The sequence below is a fragment of the Pan troglodytes genome, chromosome 7 (assembly GCF_028858775.2).
Source record: "Pan troglodytes isolate AG18354 chromosome 7, NHGRI_mPanTro3-v2.0_pri, whole genome shotgun sequence".
NCBI classification, from domain to species: Eukaryota; Metazoa; Chordata; class Mammalia; order Primates; family Hominidae; genus Pan; species Pan troglodytes.
The window spans coordinates 38,189,774-38,211,431 of record NC_072405.2 but is presented as its reverse complement, the minus strand read 5'-3'; the positions used below and the strand labels follow the sequence as shown (position 1 = coordinate 38,211,431).

Genomic DNA, 21,658 nt, shown 5'->3' with positions numbered 1-21,658 from the left:
TACAGACCTCAGTTTAACGAACCACCTGAGATAATTGGTCTGAAACCAAATCTTTAGACTCCTTCCTTAAATTTTACTTAGTGGGAAACAAAACCCAAGACAAAAAAAGAATAAACACTTAGGGATTCTCAGTGAGAGAAAAACATCGAGTCAGAATTTACAATGACAGAGGTTAGAAATACCTCACGTCTAAACTGTCAGGATCTAGCTAACAAGTTTAGAAATAATCCCTGCTTCGTGCTTCACTTTTTCATATTCACAGAGGAGGGAAAGGAGACATAGATGTACCCGGATGGTTTATGTTTGTTTTCAACCTCTGCCTGCTCACACCCTACATGGAGACTCTGCACTCCTTGAGCTGCATATTTGCAGATCTCATCCCTTCACGTGGGCAGAGCTAGAAGCAGTATGCAACCCCTCAGCTTGATGTCTGGAGGAAGCTATGGGTGGCTGCCCCTATCCTCCTATTGGATTCCTGCCCTGGTTCCTGGCATCTCAGTCTTGCCTTAATTGTGGAGTCACGCCGGGCACAGTGGCTCACGCCTGTAATCCCAGCACTTTGGGAGGCTAAGGCAGGTGGATCACCTGAGGTCAGGAGTTCAAGACAAGCCTGACCAACGTGGAGAAACCCCGTCTCTACTAAAAACACAAAAAATTAGCTGGGCGTGGTGGCGCATGCCTGTAATCCCAGCTACTCAGGAGGCTGAGGCAGGAGAATCACTTGAACCCAGGAGACGGAGGTTGTGGTGAGCCAAGGTCGTGCCATTGCACTCCAGCCTGTGCAACAAGAGCAACACTCTGTCTCAAAATAAAAAAATTGTGGAGTCAAGTGTAATGCACTTGCCAAGACCTTGCCATTCTGCTCATCCTAGAGGTCTAGACCTGACTCTGTACCTCTTTCCACTGCTTGGGGTCCTGCCTCAAAAGGGATGGACCCCCAACTTGGTACCCAGAACTTGCTGTCAATTTGGCAGCAAGATCTTTTTCTTTTTTTTTTTTTTGAGGGGGGACAGAGCTTGCTCTGTCACCCAGGCTACAGTGTAGTGGTGCTATCTTGGCTTACTGCAACCTCTACCTCCCAGGTACAAGCGGTTCTCATGCCTCAGCCTCCCAAGTAGCTGGGATTACAGGTGTGAGCCACCACGCCTGGCTAATTTTGGTAGTTTTAGTAGAGACAGGGTTTCACCATGTTGGCCAGGCTGGTCTCGAACTCCTTACCTCAAGTGATCCGCCCACCTTGGCCTCCCAAAGTGCTGGAATTATAGGTGTGAGCCACCACACCCAACCAATTTGGCAGCAAGTTCTGTGTACCAAGCTTAGACACCAAGCTCTGGGTACCCAAGAAGAGAGTTTGGGTAGTAGCACTGCCCAGAATCTCCAATCACAGGGAGAATTTCTATTTGCCTGGATGATATCCAAGTTGTCCCATTACCTTGAATGTTGTAACTAGGTTTGAGGGGGAGGATCACCCTTCTCAGGGGTCAGCCACAACTTTGGGTCAGACCCTTATGCAAGCCCACACAATTGTGTTTCTTCTGGGTCTGTTTTCCCAGTGGGCCCTGAAGTCATGTCAGTGTGTGTCATGATAATTGTTCTCTGAGTTGGGAGAAACTAGCGATTAAATGAGATATTTTGATTATGTACTTAGTGAGCTATACCCTTTACATCTCATTTTTCTTGTCAGTATGGAGAACTTTTGTTGTTGTTGTTAATTGTTTTGCTCAAGATGCTGCAAAGAAGGGCAAAGGAATCTGCTGTTCTGCTCTCAAATTGCCTGGAACGTGAAATCAAAGTCAAGTTTGCTGGTCTTTTCTTGGTAAAGTTTAATTCTTGTGCTTTTGTCATGGCCCCAAACAAAGGATCCACCTGAAACAAAGAACGGCTGGAAGTCCAGGACGCAGGAGGGGAGTGGGGGATGGAGGTCAAACGTGTTGCCAATACTAGACTTAATTTGCCCCACAGGAGAGCCGTGGCTGTGGGTGATGTGGGTTGGATGATTTTTTAAAAGGAAGCAAACAATTGGAGCCACACAATTTGGGAGATTGAATTGTGTTTTGTTTGTTTTGTGTGCAAAATGAGATTGTGGGGGAAACAGAGACATTATGCATGAAGAATGTTCAGGCAATTTCTATTGCTTCCTTCCATCAATTACCTTCTGTGAACTCGGGGTGGAATTGAATTCCATTGAGTTACAGTCTATGCACTGCCAGTCTCCGTAGGGATAACTCTCTGGAGTAATTTCATAACCTGAACTGATGAAGATATAATTCATACTGTGCTGCCTTTTATAGGGGCCTTAAAAAAATCATGTACCATTTCACAGTTGTGGTTGTATTTTTTAAAAGTTTGATGAAAAAAAAAAAAAAGGAAACATACTTTTTTTCTTCTTACTAAATTGTAAAACCAATAGACTTAAGGGGAAAAGGCAAAATCAGGCATCCTAGTCTTGCAGAAAAAAATCTTGAACCATGGATATCATAGTTTTCTCATCTGGAAAATGGCAGGACTGAACTCAATCATTTCCAAGTTCCATTTCCACATCCGGAAAGTCTCAGAATCTCTGGCTCTAGGTTTTTTTTTTTTTTTCCTAGAAATGTGACTGTTGAAGGAAAATAAAGTTCCTCCAGAGGCTTTTCTTTAGATGAGAATTCCTCCATTGAGGATGGCTTCCATTGTGCCTGGCTGGCTGACTTCCTCTGTGTGGCTGGCAGGAGAGAGGGAGGTGAGGTTGAAGGAAAGGTACCACTGAAGGAAGGCTTGGGCTTAGCAAAGGACTCCCCTGGCAGCAGGGAGGAGGCGAGAAGGTCAAGAGTCAGAGAAGAGCTAACAGTTTTACGTGACTGACAGCTGAGGCCAGAGTGCGGGCATCAGTGAGATCAAACAACAGGAAAACATCCCCAAATAATAGAGAGGTGGAAGGGTCAGCCTAGCTGGCAGAAATCAGATCCTATGGGCAAGGAGGCCGACAGGGCAGGCTGGGCCCAGACACTGAACTGCCTGGAAATAACGTTGATAAGGGAGGCAGCATGCTGGTCGGCCTTGGCTGCACCAAGTCTGCATGACACAACCAACGGCCAACCAGGAGGTTGTGCATGAAATTGGTTACTTGTTTAGTTTACAATTGGCCATGATTTCTCGGTAATCAGCTGGCAGACTTGGGAATTCTTATGCAGTGAGATAATTAAATCTAACACACAAATTATTTTCAGAGGTCATAACACGTTATGGATTATAAATGTAATAATAAAGGAAATTGAGATAGTGTTATTTTACTTAATATTTACCAATTTGTTTTCTAAAGAAATAGTATTTCTTTAGTATTCTGGGGTCAATTTTTTTTTGCAGGCTGCAGAGCTTATCAATGTTCTTTACCCGAAGCCCTCCAGGAACACATCTGTATTTAAAGTAGTTGGATTTATTACTTGTTTCAGCAAGGGATAATATATACCATGGAAACCATGGGGCATCTCAGTAAGAGGGTGTGATAGAAGACCTGTCATGGCGTTTGGGCTTGTGTTGGGTGTCAGGTGATTTGAGAGAGAGTTTGGAGAAGTGAGGCTTTGCTCTGGATTGGATGCTGTCAGGAAGTGATTAGGTATCTCCACAAACCTTATCTGGAAAGAGAGTATACTAATGGAGGCTAAACCTGTGATTGATAAAGCAGCCCTCTTCACTGACTTTAGTGAGAATAAGGGGTGGTGGGCGTGTTTGGTATGTTTCAGCTTGGACAAGTTCATGCTTTGTTTGTGTTTTGCCATGATTACCAAGGGGTCTTGTCTTGATCCAATGTTGTTACGCAATGGACAATATCTGAAGTTGGTTTTCTGTGAAATTGTGTTCAGCAAGAGAACACCAAGGCTTAGCTGATAGCACCAGGCCGGCTCCTGGATGTCAAGGGTGCATTTTTCTTTTTCAAGTGAAAAACTTTTTGCAGATCTCAAGTGTTTCTGTGGGTCTCTGGAAAGTTTCTAGGCTATAGGAATTGAGCTCTTCATGTCTATGGAATAAAACAACTTTGTCTCCAGCACAGCTTTAAGAAGGCCCTTCCTGTTGAAGCCATCCGTCACTCATGCCTCCCGTCACCCTTTGCGCGGGTGAGGAGGATACAGATCCAGTGGGGAGAAGTGGGAGGCCCAGGGATGCCCTGCTTTGGCTCACCCAGAAGCGGGCAGGAAGAAGTAAGAGTTGATGGTATTTTGCGTGCAGAGGGAGAGGTGTGGGCCCGGTACATCTGGTGGCAGTAGGAGGTAGTTTAATGAAAGCTAGGATACAGCTAAGCTCTTTATAACACCAGGACAAACTTTTTCCCGTGTAACTCTCTTTTATTTTTAAAGAGCGCGAAGTGCACCACAAAGCAAGGCAAGAACAGCATTAAAAGCCTGATCTCCAGTTCTCAGTTTTCATTCATTTCCCCCCCACTTAAGAACTCCTAGAAACTTTATTGTTTACACTTTTTCTCATTTTTTTCTCCTCTCCTTTGCTGTTTATTTGGAAACTTTTTAAGCCTCCAGAATGGTTGAAAGAATGAACCCAGCATACTCTTCACCCAGATTTCATCAAGTGCTAACGTTTTGCTACCTTCTCTTTCTCTCTGTCAAATCATTTGAAGTAAATTTTAGACATCATATTTTGCCCCTAAATACTTCAGCATGTAATCTCCCAAGAGCACAGTTATATTTTCCTACATAATCATAATACTATGTATGTAGGGGTGTGTGTGTGTGTGTGTGTGTATGTGTGTACAGTACAAAGACATTTCTTCTGAGCCACTTGAAAATAAGTTGTCAACATGATGCCCTACACACCTGTAATCCTCGCACTTTGGGAGGCCGAGGCGGGTGGATTGCCTGAAGTCAGGAGTTGGAGACCAGCCTGAGCAACATGGTGAAACCCCATCTCTACTAAAATAGAAAAAAACTAGCCAGGCATGGTGGTGTGCGCATGTAGTCCCAGCTACTCAGGAGGCTGAGGCAGGGGAATTGCTTGAACCTAAGAGGTGGAGGTTACAATGAACCAAGATCACACCACTGCACTCCAGCCTGGGCGACAGAGCGAGATTCTGTCTTAAAAACAAACAAACAAAAAACATGATGTCCTATACTCCTGGATATTTTAGTGTGAATTTCCTACAGATAAGTGTCTACTACAGAACCACAATTCAATCAAGATGAGGAAATTAACAGTGATGTATTGCTACCATCTGATATTCAGATTTCCTTCAAATTTTGCTAGTTGTCCCAAGTATGTGCTTATAGTAAAATGACCTAGTCTAGAACTACCTTTACATTCAGTTTTCACATATTTTCAGTTTCTTTCAATGTGCAAAAGTTCCTTATGCTTTCCTTCACTTTCATAACTTTGACACATTGAAGATTACAGGCAGGTAATTTCATAGAATGTCCCTCAATGGGATTGTCTGCTGTTCCCTCACAATAAGATTTGGGTTATGTCTTTGGCAGTAACATCACAGAGGTGATGTAGGACTTGTCTCATTGGATGCTGTGAGATGGGGCATCATTTCAATTTATTTCATTACTGATGACATTTACTTTGATCATTTGATTAGATGAGTGTTTGCCAGGCTTCTCAAATTAGGTGTACTATTTTCTTCTTTGTAATATTTCTCTCTCTATATATATTTGTAGGGAGATACGAGATACTTTGAGGCCATTTAAATATCCTATTCTTTATCAAAATTTCCATTTCTTCACTTCTTTATTTGTTCATTTTTATCAGTATGAACTTATGGATTCTTATTTTGTTGAATAGGATATAATCCGTTGCTATTCTCACTTATTTGATGCACAAATTGCCCAATATGTGGCCAGTGGATGCCCCTTAAAGCTGTTTTCTGGACCTTTTTGAAGTGTCCCAATCATTCTTTCAGCCCTTCTTGTCACTCTGGCACAGCAAGCTGTCCATGTGCTACATTACCTGCCCTAGCCCTGGAATCAGCCATTTTTTCCCAGAGCCCTTGCTGCTTTTTGGCAAATAATGGCATTTAGAAATCACAATCTGGGTGCTCTGTGTGCTAAATGCTCTTGGTAAGTCCCTGCTTCTAGGCCCTCTCAGTGGGCAGAGCTGGGAATACAACTATGCATGTATAATGTATAAAAATACACACATTCATATTACTGTATTTCTATATCTACATGTATATATATGTGTGTGTGTATATATGTGTATATACAGTGTGTGTATGTATACAGAAATATATACATGCACACATATATATTTAAATCATACATATACATATAATACATAAATATACATATATTTATATATAAATACATATACATATATTTATATATAAATACATATATGTATGTGTATATGTGTGCATATGTATATACACACATATCTACACATACACACACACATATATTTAAAAAACACAAATTCACACAGTTATCTCACTCAACCCAAAACCACATGATTCATTCTTGTTTTCTTTTTTACCGTAATTGTAAGTCTCTTTACTGACCATGAGAAACTTGCTCTAATTAAAAAACAAAAGTTTCCTATTTTATGCAGCCACATTGTAACTAATCTGCTATACTGCTATTGCCATTTGCCCCTTTTGGGATGCCCTCTTCACCCAGATTAGGCTCTGGCACCTCGTGTTGAGCTGCTCTACCACTGGGATGCCTCTTCCCTTTGCTTGTGGACCATGCAGAAGCCATGATGTGCCCGTTCCTATGTGGATGACCTCACCCTGCCCAGACCGTCTCCCTGCACTGGGCTGTCCCTAGCCTCAGATGCCCTTCTCACCTTGCTTGGGTGCAGATACCTTGTGCCAGAATATCCTCCCCACCTTCCTTGGGCTCCTGCATCAAGTCTTACCCACACCTCTTGGATGCCTTCCTCATTCTGCTTGGCTTCTGAACCCTGCACCAGGCTTCCCTCTGCAAAAATGCCTTCCTCCTCATACTTAGACTCCAGCACCTCCTGCCTGACTCCCTGTTCACTCTGATTAGGCTCCAACACCCTGCTCTGTGCCGCCCTCCCACTGGTAATCTCTCCTTACCCTTTTTGGTCTCCCATCCCCTGGCCTGGGATACTCCCTTCACCCTACTTGGGGTCTGCCCATGCTGGGCAGCTGGAGGTATAGTCTCTTGATAGTTTCTTCCTGCACAGACAAAGTCAATCCACCAAGACCACAGCATTGTAGTAAAGTAAATTGACATGAGGTTGGCCACGCAGGACACAGAATTATTACTCAGATCAGTCTCCCAAGGCTTGGAGATAAGGATTTTTATGGAAATTTGGTGGGCAGGGGCCTAGGGAATGAGTGCTGCTGACTGATTGAGGATGAAATCGTAGGGTGTGGAAACCAGTCCTTGTAGGCTGAATCCACCTCTGGGTGGGGCCACAGAACCAGTTGAATCAGGAGTCAGGAGACTGGGTCGGGTCAGTTGGAAAAAACCTCAAAAAACCAATCTTAGGTTCTACAGTAGTGCTGTTATCTATAGGAGCAATTGGGAAAGTCACAGATCTTGTGACCTCTGGCCACATAACTGCTGAGTAGTAAGGGGTTATAGAAGGCATGCTTATGTTGTAGCAGAACTCAAGCCACTCCCCATAATCCTAATCTTGTGGCCTTTCATTCATCTTACAAAGGCAGTTTCAGCCCCCAAACAAGGAGGGAGCAGTTTTAAGGAGGGACTATTATTATCCTTGCTTCGAAGTTAAACTATAAACTAAATTCTTCCCATGTTTAGCTTGACCTATGGTGAGGAATGATCAGAGAGAGCCAGCCTGTGAGGCTAGAGGCAGGATGGAGTCAGCCATGCAAGACTTCTCTCACTGTCATAATCTTTGCAAAGGCAGCTTCAGAGGGAGTAGAGGGGAGACACACTATGGCACAGCATATTAATGGGCTGAAGTCAATGCGATTAAAAAAAAAATCAGTGACTGGATACTGTCCAACACACTAATGGTACAGCCCAGAATTTGTAGTGAAAACTGAACAGGACAGCAGTAATGGGGCGCAGTGACACTCTGCATCTTCTGATATGATGCCATGGGAAGTGCCCAGCATCACCTGGTGGTACTCATGCCAAAAAAGCGCTAACCCAGACTGAATCATGGGGAAACAATCAGAAAAACCCAGGTTATGGACTTTATACCTGACTACTGGTTTCTACTTTTAAAAAATGTTAAGGTCATGAATGACAAAGGCAGGGAAGGGGACTGTCCTAGTCTAAAGGAGGCTGAAGAGCTATGACTACCAACTCAATGTGGGGTTCTTGATTGGATCTTGGATTGGAAAAACAAAAACAAAACAGCTAAGCAAGACATTTTGAGGATAATTGGGGAATTTCAAATATGAGTGGAATATTTAGGTAATATTATGGTATTGTAAGCTATAATTGCTTTCTTGGTGTGAAAATTGTATTGTGTTATGTTTTCTCATTTCCTTCTTGAACAGCTCAGTCCAAAAGCCACTGGGTGGGGCCTGGGAAGTTAGCATCCCAGATAGGGGAGCCATGTGACTCAGAGTGAGGTGATGGGCCCTGGGCTAAGTGAAGAGGACACACGTGTAGCGGAACAGCCCAGCCTGGCACAGGGGATGGTGTGGGGAAGAGGGCAGGTAGGTCTGGGTTATTAGGGCCTGAGAAGAGTGAGGATAATGTCTATGTGGGGGGCAAGCTGACATGGGGTGTGCTCTTCCAGGTTTGAGAAATAAGGGTCATTGCCTGGCCCTGGGGTGTTGGGGAGCCTGGTTGTGCCTTCTTGGCTGGAGTGGGAGAGGGTGGCTAAACTGCATTCCATTGAAAGTCAAAAGACCTTCCAAATCTGGCCCCCATCTCCCTCTACTGTAACATGGCTCTCTCCCCTCTTTTCAGCCAACTCCTGCCCAGTTTACATCTCATGTTCTTGAACAATCTACTGGCTGCCTAGATTAGGGATCATCCAACTGTAGCCTAGATTGCAGTGTTGTCCCCTGGTTTTGTAAATAAAGGTTCATTGGAACATAGCCATGCCTATTGTTAATTGTCTATGGCTGTTTCTGCATTGCAACAGCAGAATTGAGCGGCTACAACAGAGAAGAAGTGGTCTGCAAAGCCTGAAATATTTATTTGTTGGCCCTTTATAGAAAAAGTTTATGCGCACCTGGCATAGATGAAAGGTTATGCCTTCTTAATCTGTGCTGTTCTCATTGTAGCCTGTTGCCTATTGTAACAATGCATCTGCCCTCATTACAGTATAGGCTCCGTGAGGCAGTGGACACCAGTGTTGCAACCCTGGTGCCCAGAAATGCACCTGACATATGGTAGGTACTCAAAAAATATTTATTTAATGAATGGGACTTCTGCCTTATGCCCACTAGGGGATTTTGGTGAGGAACTCATGACAGTGACCTCTGGAAGGCATTCCAAGGAGGCCACTAAGCACAGGGGTCAGGGGTATGTCACCTCCTCATGTTGAGGCCTTGGGAAGCTAGCTGTTCCCTTGGTTTTACTTAAATCCTCTTTTCAGAAATGAATCATCAATCATCTGCTGCTCAGTCAGCTATTAAGAGTAGAAGATTTTTTTTTTAAACTATAAGGTAAGAATAATTCCAGATCATAGAATTATTCCAGCACTATTCACAATAGCAAAGACCTGAAACCAACCCAAATGCCCATCAATGATAGATTGGATAAAGAAAATGTGGTACATATATACTGTGGAATACTATGCAGCCATAAAAATGAATATCATGTCCTTTGCAGGGACATGGATGGAGCTGGAAGCCACGATCCTCAGCAAACTAACACAGGAATACAAAACAAAACACCACATGTTCTCATAAGTGGGAGCTGAATAATAAGAACACATGGACACAGGGAGGGGAACAACACACAGGGGAACAGGGCCTGTTGAGGGGGTGGGAAGAGGGAGAGCATCAGGACAAATAGCTAATGCGCACAGGGCTTAATACCTAGGTGATGGATTGATAGGTGCAGCAAACCACCATGGCACACGTTTACCTATGTACAAACCTGCACGTTCTGTACACGTATTCCAGAACCTAAAACAAAATTAAATAAAAAAAAAAGAATTAGAATTGGAAGGAAACAAAGTTCATCTAAAACAACCTCTTAGTTTATCAACTAAGAAATTGAAGCTTGGAATAGCGGAAAGCAATTGTGTGCTGGTAAATGTATAGCAATTAGCTCTTCAGGAAAAACATAAATTTTATTGATGTAACGGCTATATAGCACACAACTTAACAAATCAAAATAAAATATGTAATACACTTTATTTGAAATTCCTTACAGCTATTGATTTTCGTAGAACACTTTTGTTGATTTTTACCAAATTCCTGTGTTCATACCTAACTTCTGGTTGCAAATGATGAACTAGTAGAGTTCCAACATGAAGATATTTTTGTTTACATTAGGAGTAAACAAAAGTGAAACAAGCAAGACCTCTATGGGACCTTGTTCATTAATGATGCAAGTGACTTATTGGCTGTATCAGATAATAGTTTTTAAATACTAGAAGAATGCTTTGTCATTTTTTGGTGCTGTTCATGATGTAATGGTTATAGATCTTTTTGTACAAGCTTTTAAGTTTTATCTGCAGTATTAATATTTTTTTCCATCTTATCTTGATTTATGGTCTTTGCTGATTTCCATGGTCTAAATATATTCACTTCAAGTCACCAGTATGACTTGCGAACATGTCATTAGAAAGGGATGCCTGGTAGTTAGATGCCTAAATACACTATATAAGTGTTTCCATCATCCAGACACGATAGATGTAAATAGCTTCAAGAGTGTAGGCAGTGGTAAGATGTAGTAAAATAATTTAATTATAATAAAATAATAAAATAAGTTGACAGTACCAAGTTTTGAGCACTTACTAAATTTGTTTGAATATAACTAATTTAATTGCTAGTTTATATGATTCAATTTTTCAAAATGGCTATGTTTAACATCCAGCTCATGACATTCCTGGAAATTTAACAACAGGCTCTCATAAGCCAAGTCTAGCCCACCACTGGTACAAAATTAACCAACCATCAAATCATGGGAAATGGCTGAGGCAGAGTGCCTAGAGCTGAGTTATTTCATGGGAGGTTTCAGTACAAAGTGATCCCAGGGCAAATTGAGAAAGCAGACAGACAAAGGGAGCAGGGAGGAAACACCCAAGAGTTAGGAGTTGTGGGATCCATCCAGTTCCCCATTTTGTGCCCAAGGATGCTGACCTCATTGTTTACTGTAAGGGCTGCATTAGTGTGTGCTTGAATTAGGCTGAAGTTCCTTGAAGTCTTGCTAGCATCTTAGTGCATAAATAAATATCACAGCCCCCTAAATATGTAATATTATAGAACAGCGAAGAGGCTCCTTTGATGAAATTTTGTTCTTCAGAGGCTTATGGACTGGAGAGTAAAAACACACATGTATTAGCCATGTGTTTTTAATGCTGTGGCATCTGCTGACCCTGGAGAAACTGCCCCTGCTTGCTGGTCAATTCCTAGAGGTAGTGAAGGACTGGCCTGTGGCGTGCATTTCATATGCAAACCAGCCAACCCAAAGACCACACCCCACCACCTCCTCTACAGGCTTTCACACTTAGGGCAAGGATTCCCTTGCTCTAATCACCCAGGACCAGGTAACAGGCAACCAGGGACAGTTTGTATTCCCTAAAACCTGCTAAAGTTACTCAAACTAGCCGATTCTAAGCCTGCTTGCCTTGCCTTTCCCATTCTTTCCAGTGGAAACCACAATAAAGGGTGTTGCCTGCATTTTCCTCATCATTCCCTCTGCCTCCTGACTGACCCTGGTGCGTGACCAGTGGAAACCCCCACTCCTGGCACTTTATGCCGCCCCAGTCTTGGGAACTGTGAGTAACAAACTCTCATCAATGGCATTACCTTCTCATCTGTTGACCTCACCATACCTGAATAATAAAACCTGCATTTTAAAACAACATGCCCTCCATCAAACCCATGAAGGAAATGATATGAAAAAGAAATACATCTATAAACAGATATTCATTTAAATTGGGTATTTCAGCAATTTCAGAAAACTGTCCTAACTGGTTGCTATACAACAATTTTGTTTTTAGTTTTGTTTTGTTTTAAATGAGAATATTCATCAACTTTGACAAGCATGCATGCAAATAAATGAACATTTATATCTTGCCTGACTCACTTGTTGATGGGACTGTTGAGCTCACATACTACTGTGGTGGGCTGACTCCTATGACACTTTCTCTGAAACAGGTATCATCTGTCATGGTGTTATTTCATTAATAAGCAATGAAACACATAAATGTCTCTGTTGTTTGACATGGTACCATGACTGACCTACATTTATCACTCTGTGAAACTTATACCAAGATTGGAAATTCAGATAAAAGGGGAATATAGAAAAGTAGACATATAGAAGAGAGATTTTACAATGAATTTAGCTAAGCAATTGCTAAAATTCTATGTATAGCCTGTGATTCCTTGTCTAAGCCAGCCTGGGATAAGCCCAAGATTACAATAATCACCAGCAAACAGGCTTTCTTTGACTTTGCTCACTCCTATTCTACCTGAAAGATTCCCTCAAGGTCCTACTCCTTTTTTCTGGCATTTCATGAGGCTTGGAGGACCTAGTTACCCATAGCATCTGCCATCTTCTCTGTCTTTGCTCTGCTTGGAGATTTCTCCTGCATCTGCTGTGAACTGCAAGGGTCCTACCTCTGGGGATCCTGACACCTGAGGATTTCATCTCATGTCAATGTTAAAGTTGCTGCGAAAGTTGTTGGCAATAGTGATGCTGTTCCCTTGTACTCTTGAAGTCTGAGAGAGATGGTAGCATGAGAAAGATTTCACTTTGCTCCTCTTTTACTGTAGTTCCCTTCTCTTGAGGGCTGCCCAGGAAGACAATCTGTGGGACAGACACTGGGAATGCTGGATCATCTTTTCCTTCTGAGGCTGCTCCACTGTCCTTGAATCAAACTCTGGGGTCAAACTCTTTATTCCCTTGGATGAGTTGTTTCCAAGAGCTCATTTTTAGGTAATGTGGAAGTAAATGAAGATCAATCAAATGAAAACAAGCACAGACTATTTATTTAGAGCTTACTATATCAAGAGAATCAACCATCATCATTTGCTTTTGACAGAGACTCAAAGGCAGGCCACAGAGTGGGAAATCATTTATAGTGGATAAAAGGCAAGGCTTCAGGTGTGCCCTGATTGGAGGCTGTTAGCATGGAAAAGCTGTGGACAGGCCATCTCATAGTGTGACAATCTATGTAATTGGTTAGGGGAGCATACTGGGCTCTCTGGTTGGTCCTGAGTTGGAAGTGGGGACAATTATTAGGGAAGCTGTCAGATATAAACCAAGTCTTGGCTGTTTGGGGCCAGTTGTTACAGTCTGGCTTCCTGGGATGGTTTCTAGAGATAGTGGTCTAATCTGTTACAATCTGACTTATAGATAGCAAGCTGTCTTCCTGGGCTGGTTATTGTAGATAATGGATTAGGTTTCTGGAATAGTTGCTGTAGACTGGGTTAGGGTTCTATTTTGATATATAGTCTGGCTGTTGTCTATTTGTATATTCAGTTTCTCAGCAAATTGACAGCCAGTGAGTCTATCATTCACTCTCCCTCTGCCTCCATATTAGGGCTCTCCAAGAAACAGAACCAATAGGAAATTGGTTCTGTTATATGTGTAGAAAGAGATTTATTATAAGGAATTGGATCACATGATTATGGAGGCTGGCAAGTCCAAATTCTGCTGGGTGCAGATATAGGAGAGCCAACATTCCAGTTCCAGTCTGAAGGCAGTCTACTATAGAATCAGGAAGAACTCATATTGCAGATGGAGTCTGAAGGCAGTCTGCTGGAAAATTCCCTCTTGCTTGGGGACACTAGTGTTTTTGTTCTATTCAGGCATTCAGCTGATTGGATGAGGCCCACCCACAACTGCTTTACTCAAAGTCCACCAATTTACATGGGAATCTCATCTAAAATACCCTCACAGAAACACCCACTGTAATGTTTGACCTGACATCTGGGCACCACCTGGCCCAGCAAGTTGATCCATAAAATTAACTATCACATCCCCAAACCCTCACTCATGAATCTCAAGGTGAGCCAGTGACTTTTACTTCCTCTCAAGTTGGACCCTTGCTCCATGGTTACACATCAAGGTGGTAGAAAGTCTCTATTCTCCTTAGCATCTCTAGAAGCTAATGCAGAGCCATCTCTGTGTTTATGGCAGGACTTGTGAGTAGAAATGCCTTCTGGAGCACCCTCATTCCAATTGGATGTGAGAAGAGGAAAACTCATTCAGGCATACAGAAGGACAAAGCTCTCAAATTGAAGGGGCTGTGGCATTCCACATGCCACCCCTTGAAAAGAGTTTTAGTATGGTCTTCCAAACCACTCTATTGCCTCATTTCATCTCTCCAGGAGGTTCTGGGCCCATCTTGACAGTAGTGAGGTAGGTGTTTGGAAACGTGTCAGGATCCCTCAGATTCCTTCAATAGGGGAGTCTCCCAGCACCCCGAGGGATCAAAGTGGTGAGCAAAATTGCACAGTTCTTTTCTATCCTGCTTCACTGGAACAGACAAGCAAAGGACTGAGAATCTTCAAGCAGGCAGGCAGCTAAGGTTGCAGGGTAGCATATTATCTACAACAAGATCATCTCGTTTTAAATTCGTTCTTTGACTCTTTTACCAGGTTTTTAAATTTTTCTTGTCAGTAAAGCCCATAAAATGTAGAGTCTTATCAATAGTATTCAAAGCAGATTTAAAATGTAATTACCCTTTTCTCCCTGCTAGTACAACCCAGCCTGAATCATCTCATCTGATTTAAGAAATAATCTTGTTGACTTGAAAAATGAAACTCTCCCAGTTTTTTCCTCCTCCCTTCGTCCCTTTTTTCATTTTTCCTTCCCTTTTCTATTTATTCACTCTGAGCTCTCTATCCAAAAGGCATTTGTTAAGCACTATGCCAATAATTGGTGGTATAAAGATGAATGAGAACCATCCTTGCTTTTGAGATGATCACTGTCTAGTGGGGGAGGTAGAAATAAAAACAAATCTTTATAAAGCATCATGGTAAAAATGGATTCAAACTAAATAGTTCTGGGGAAATTGAGGCAGGGATCTCAAGAAAGGTCACATTCTGCAGGTTCTTGAAAGATGAGTTGGAGTCTTCTAAGCATACACAGGGCTCTAGGTGGGGAAAGTGTCCAGGGAGTGAGACAACATGAGGATGATAAGAATAGGACTTCGAGGTGAATCCAAGACAATGTCTACCCAGGTCCATACTGTTGGACTCCTTTATTGCATCCATTTCCTGCACAATCAAGCAAGAATTTTTATTCTCTTTTTCTATATTCTCAGAAATCCACCCCCACTGCCTTCCATTGCTTGCCCAACACTTGGGCTGATGTCTTTGTCCTCTGAAGCATCTTTCCGATGCACGGCAGCCTCTCTCCTTGGGCATGGCTGACCTTGGCCTCATCCAGCTCTCCATCCTAGCTCGGGGCTGAGGGCCATGAGCAATTCTCTGATGAATTCGTATGACCCAGAAAGAGCTGCAGCAGGAGCCAGCTCTGTGTCTGAGGTTTAAGTGAAATATCGAGCTGTGATTCACCATTACTCAGAACCTTGTCAGTTCATAAATTTAAAGCAACTCCATTTCCTTTGCTTTTGAACAATCCAAACTGGATGGTGGATATACATTGGAACAATCAGGTAGGATAGTAAGCTTAGACCTGGGCAGGTTTGTTTCCCATTAGGCTGATAAAGGAAAGCTTATGCTTTTGTATACCTATGTAAAATAGGCATGCTGACATCCTTTGGGAGAAGTAGGAGTGAAAATGTGACTGCACTGCCAATAATATGGGAGGAGGATGAAAATAGCAGATGTAAATTGTGATTATGGCCAACAGAAATAGGAAACTGCAGCTAGGTCATCTGCCTGTTAACCAGGACTGGCCTATTAGCTGTCATTAGCCCTTCTCCAGGAAACAATTTGCATCCTTTGAAATCCTTTTAAAATTGGATTTCTGCCCACAGCCCTATCACGCTGCTTTTTCTCATGGATTAAAGAGAGAGTGGCCTGTGAACTAGTTCTCTTTGTGGGCAGAGAGTGCTATGGCCTGGGTGACAATGAGCAGGGTCACTTGTCCTAGCAACAGTATGGCAATGGGCTCATATTATCACAGGGTTGAAGTCTCAAGAGGGCATCCTGTCCTGTATGCCCCGCAGCAGATTTCACCATCCCTCAAAGCCGTAGACTTCCTACCAGAATTAGACAATCTCCCAAAGAATTCCTTTCCAGGGACGGAGTAATCTTCAAGTGTAGAATTTCTTTGTATGATTCCTTTGATTGTTTTCAGTCTTGAAGATGGCTCTGAGGCATATATAATTGGACATCCTGAGGACTAAGCTTCAAGACCTGAGCCTCCTAGCCAAGGAGTACTAGCCATTAGAGGCAGGTCACCATGCTGGGTGTCCCTGTCCTAAAGCCCCTGGCTTCTGTCTGCTGGGTCACTCTGAATCCACTTCCTTCTGCTCAGATTGTGTGAATTTATTTATTTATTTATTTTAGAGACAGGTTCTTACTCTGTCACCCGGGTTAGATTGCAGTGGCGCAATCATAGCTCCCTGCAGCCTTGAATTCCTAGGTTCAAGTGATCCTCCTGCCTCAGCCTCCTGAATAGCTGGGGCTACAGGTGTGCACCACCTTGCCCAGCTAATTCTTATTTTTATTTTTTGTAGGGACAGGCGTCTTGCTTTATTTCCTAGGCTGGTCTCAAGCTTTTGGCCTCAAGCGATCTTCCTGCCTTGGCCTCTCAAAGTGTGGGATTACAAGTGTGAGCTACCAAGCCCAGCTTGAATTTTGATTTTTTCCTTTTTCAAGAGTAGTCAGGCCCATTGCAAGAAACACAAGATCTGAGGCCAGAATGCCTGAGTCAGGGCTGTGCTCTTAGGGAAGGTGTGCCCAGGCCAGCTTCCCTAACATCTCTGAGCTCCAGGTTCTCTCTCCTTTCTTCCCTTCCTTATGGGGTTATTATGAACCTATAAAAACAATGTTATAAGGAATGCTGAGAACTTTTACAAGTGGACCATGAAAGACATTTAAAGAGCTTTACTTGACCTTCTGCAGTAAGGGTTAAAACTCAAGAAGGTGTCTCTTTTCTTCAACTCTGTCTGACATAGGAATCTCCAGATGCCTTCATTTAAACATTTCAGACAAAATCTTTATGATGATTTACCACCTTCCCCTTCCACCACTGCATTTCTGCTCAGCTTTTAAGGTCGACTCCCTCAAATAAGGCCTGCCTTTCATGTTGAACCTGCAGAAATCTTTCTCCTTCCTGATCAACACTACTAGAATGCCATCATCCTTAGCACATATTTTAGGACCTGGTTGTTTCTGCTTGTGTTACTCAATAGTTCTCTCAGATTTTTAGTTTTCTCTCCTCTATCAGAGAGTGCAGCACCAGAGTTCACCTTTACAAAAGCACTTATGCTGTGATGGGGAACTATCATATTTGGGCTCTATTTCCTCACTAGCATACAGGTGCCTTGAGGGAAGGCATGGATAGGTCATATTCATTTTTGTGTTTCTGGTGCCTGGTACACAGTAGGTGCCAACAAATATTTGTTGAAATTAACTTGTAAACTTCATTTTGATCTTGCAAATTACTTTACAACCCTGAAGACAGATGTGAGAATGATTTCATTGCAAGATATCCTGTTGCCTTTGCATTGTGTAAATGAGCTGGGGTGGGCAGTTTGGATGAAAATTCACGAACTAGCACAGCCATAGAAAACACTGCCCCAAATGCCATATATTTTGGTAGCATCCAGATTAAGAGTCAGCCAGCTGGGAGTGCAGGAATGCATTACCCAGGAAGACAATCTGTATACAGGTGGTAGAAGCTAAATGTGTATGTTGATTTAAATAAAATTATGCACAAGCCTGATAAGGTGGCCCATGCCTGTTATCCAACCACTTTGGGAGGCTGAGATAGGAGGACCACTTGAGCCCAGGAGTTTGAGGCTGCAGGGAGCTATGATCACACCACTGCATTTCAGCCTGAGCAACAGAGTGAGACCCTGTCTCTGCAAAAACATTAGGCACATTCTCTTTTGAACTTTGAATTATCTTGCACATGCAAGTGTGGCAGTTGCAGTCACTGTCCCTGGAGACTCCTACAGTGTCTGCTTCTGCTGTGATTCTCATGTCCCCTGCCCCACCCTCACCCATGATCTCATAGACTCAGAATGGTACAACTGAGAAGGTCTGTGGCCAACAATCCTAGGTGGCCCCAGTATTCAATCTCTTCTTCTTATTTGGTAATAGAGTTTTTATCTGGTCACATAGTCTCCCAGACACCTGGGAGGCAATTGTGGCCATGTGTCCAAGTTCCGAGGCACTAGTATAATTTCCCTAAAAAGACAGAGTGTGGCTTCTGCTTCCTTTTTCCCCATTCCAGAGGACAAGACCAAACCTCTTGGTCTCGGATGACAATTCCCCACTCCAGAGGACAAGACCAAACCTCTAGGATGACAGAGCAAAATAACAGGTGCCTGATACCTGAGCCCCACCGAGACATCATGGAGCAGAGCCATTAAACCCAGCTTCAGCTTTTGTGTGTGAGACAATGGTCAAGCATTGTCGTCTTGGGTCTATTTCAGCAGCCAGACTTATTTTTAACCTAATGCAGGGGCCATGGAGATGGTTTAGGCTTATCTGTTGCTTTAAAGATGAAGAACTGAGATCCTAAGTGGCCAGCCTGTTTTCACAGTGCGGTGGGGGGGTACCTGAGACTAAAAGTCCAGGTCCAGGGTCCAATCATAGCTGTGAGCAGCTCACACTCAGGTGTGAACCACACGGTTTCTCCACCAGTGAGGATAAGGGAAGAAGGGGCTCTAAGATTTTGCAAAGTACTTTACAACCCCAAAGACAGATGTAAGAATGATTTCATTGCACGATATCCTGTTGCCTTTGCATTGTGTAAATGAGCTGGGGTAGGCAGTTTGGATGGAAATCCAGGAACTCGTATAGCCATAGAAAACACAGCCCCAAATGCTATGTATTTTGATAGGGTCCAGATTAAAAGCCAGCCAGCTGGGAGTGCAGGAATGCATTACCCAGGAAGACAATCTGTATACAGGCCAAACATTCTTAGAGAGAAGGGAAATAGATAATACGTCTTCTCCTAAGAGGAAAATAGGATTTTGAATGGCATTTAAGTTTGGGAGGTAATTTAGCACAGAGGCCACATGGGCCAGAGTTTTTGCTATTAAAGAGAGGGTGGTGGAGAGGGTAAGAGAGAAGGAATCTACTTAGGATGAGGTCTAGCACCCGGGTGAGGCCAGGCCCACCAGTAGCTCCATCCTACAAAGACTCTTCTCCTGTTATACAATTGTTATACAATTATGCCAGAGGTGAGTGTTTTCACAAGAGTATGTTTCTATGGAGGATCTTGTAATTAGGCTGTTTTGTAAATTACAGATTCTGTATACGAGCTAGAGAGATGTCCCATCACAAAATTATGTAATGATAGCAGGCTCCGTGTTAATAAGACTGAAAATACTTGAGGTGAGCCAACCAGGTGGGCAGAAAAAAGGCAATGTGGTCTATGGGAGAAGCTGTGATATCTGAATCAGTTTGAGGACTCAGCTGAGGTCACACGACCTCTCTGTGCCTGGAACCTTCTCTGTGGCTCTTGCCTTGCCCTGACACTGTTTGTTGTGCCTGCTGCGCACCTGAAACAGAGGGGCTTCCACAACAGGGAAAATCTAGGATTTGCTTTGACCATATAAAAAGCTCCTAGAACTGCAAAGAACCTAATCACTCACCAATTCAAATCCCACTTCCTTCTTTTTTTTTTTTTTTTTTTAACACGGAAGAATTTCAGGCTTAGAGAAATAATACATTCAATTCCCAAAGCAGGTCAGTAGAAAATCAAGAAAGTCAAGGGCTCCTGATGCCAAAGGTGGTTTTCATATAACCCTAAATTCAAATAAGGACTTGGCCATCACCAACACAGTTTAGAGTTTAATTCTCTTTAAAAGAAGCAAACATATATGGTAATCTAGATTGGGACTGAAACAAAGGGGGTAAGATTCACTTACACACATGGAGAATACTCCCTTAAAGGGTTATGATAATACACTGGCTGGATGTAAACCTTGTAGAATTGAAACCAGGTTGTCTTGGGCCATGGTCCTGAGCAAAGTGATGTAGTGAAGAGCAGCTATACAAAAGTGTATGTCAAAGGATAGTAGCTTTGCTTTATTGGGATAATGAACTATGTGGGCTGGGGTGAGCGCTCTCTGTCTCTCTCTCTCTCTCTCTCTCACACACACACACACACACACACACATACACTGTGACTTGGCTCATTAATGAACTATGGCAGTTCCTCTATGTGTAGGCCAATGGCTTTGGAAATGAGAACATAGTAGTCTAAAGAGGAAGGTAAATGTCTATATGGGAGGCTGAATATTAGTCAAAAAAAAAAAAAAAAAAAAACCACAAGGGTTTCAGTCTTAGAAACCCAGGGATCGAAATGTTCTCGGGAAGCCACTCATGCTGGACTAGGGATTGAGGCAGATTAGAAACAGGTAAACGGTGTGGGGCCTAAGTAGGGTGTACTAAAGAGAAAAGGAGGCTCAGTTTCCTAGAAAAGAAGTTTTGAATCAGGGAAGGAAAGCTTACTCTGGGCGTTGGTTAGATTTGAGGACTAGGATGGAAGAATAAACACCATCATCTCAGTAGGATTTTTCCCTACAGCTGGTTGAGATGGGACTCTGTCTCTCTCTCTGGAGACATGTACTTGGTAACCTGTATGTACTGTATGTCCTCAGTCTATACACATTGGCTACTTATAATAAAATGGGCTGAATATACCCAGGTGACGTCTAGAATTCTGCTGCCGCCACAATGGATTTTTTAAACACGCATTTTTTATTGTGGTAAAATAAACATAACATAAAATTTACCACTTTAACCTGTTTTAAGTGCACAATTCAGTGGCATTAAGTACATTCACAATGTTGTACAACCCTTACCACTATATTTCTCCAAAACTTTTTCATCATCTCAAATAGAAACTCTGTCCCCAGTAAAAACACTCTATTCTCCCCTCCCCCAGACCCTAGTACCGTTTAATCTACTTCTTGTCTCTATGAATTTGCCTATTCTGGATATTTCATGTAAGTGGAATCATATAATATTTTCCCCTTTGTGTCTGGTTTCTCTCACTCAACATAATGTCTTCAAGGTTCACCCATGTTGCAGCATGTATCAGAATTCCATTCCTTTTAATGGCTGAATAAAGTCCTCTGTATGTACGTGCAACATTTTATTTATCTATTTATCTGTGGAAGGACACTTGGGTTGTTTCCACCTATTGTGAATGGTACTGCTGTGAACATTGGCATACAAGTATTCGTTTGAGTTCCTGCTTTTAATTCTTTGGGGTATATACCTATAAGTGGAATGTTGGATCATATGGTAAATCTATGTTTAACTTTTTCAGGAATCATCAAAGTGTTTTTCACAGTGGCTGTGCCATTTTACATTCCCACCATCAGTGTACAAGGGTATGGTAGCTTATTTTTATGACTTATGTAGGTATCAGACAGGATTTGGTGAGGAACACAGAAGCCACTGTATGTTCTGCACGTAAAGGGTTTAAAA

General features: G+C 42.6%; 1 long non-coding RNA gene across 1 annotated transcript in view; it reads left to right on the top strand.

Annotated features, from left to right (window-relative positions):
• Positions 1-21,658, top strand: part of LOC129135683 (uncharacterized) — a 49,645-nt gene that overhangs the window by 20,041 nt on the left and 7,946 nt on the right. The window lies entirely within an intron of this gene.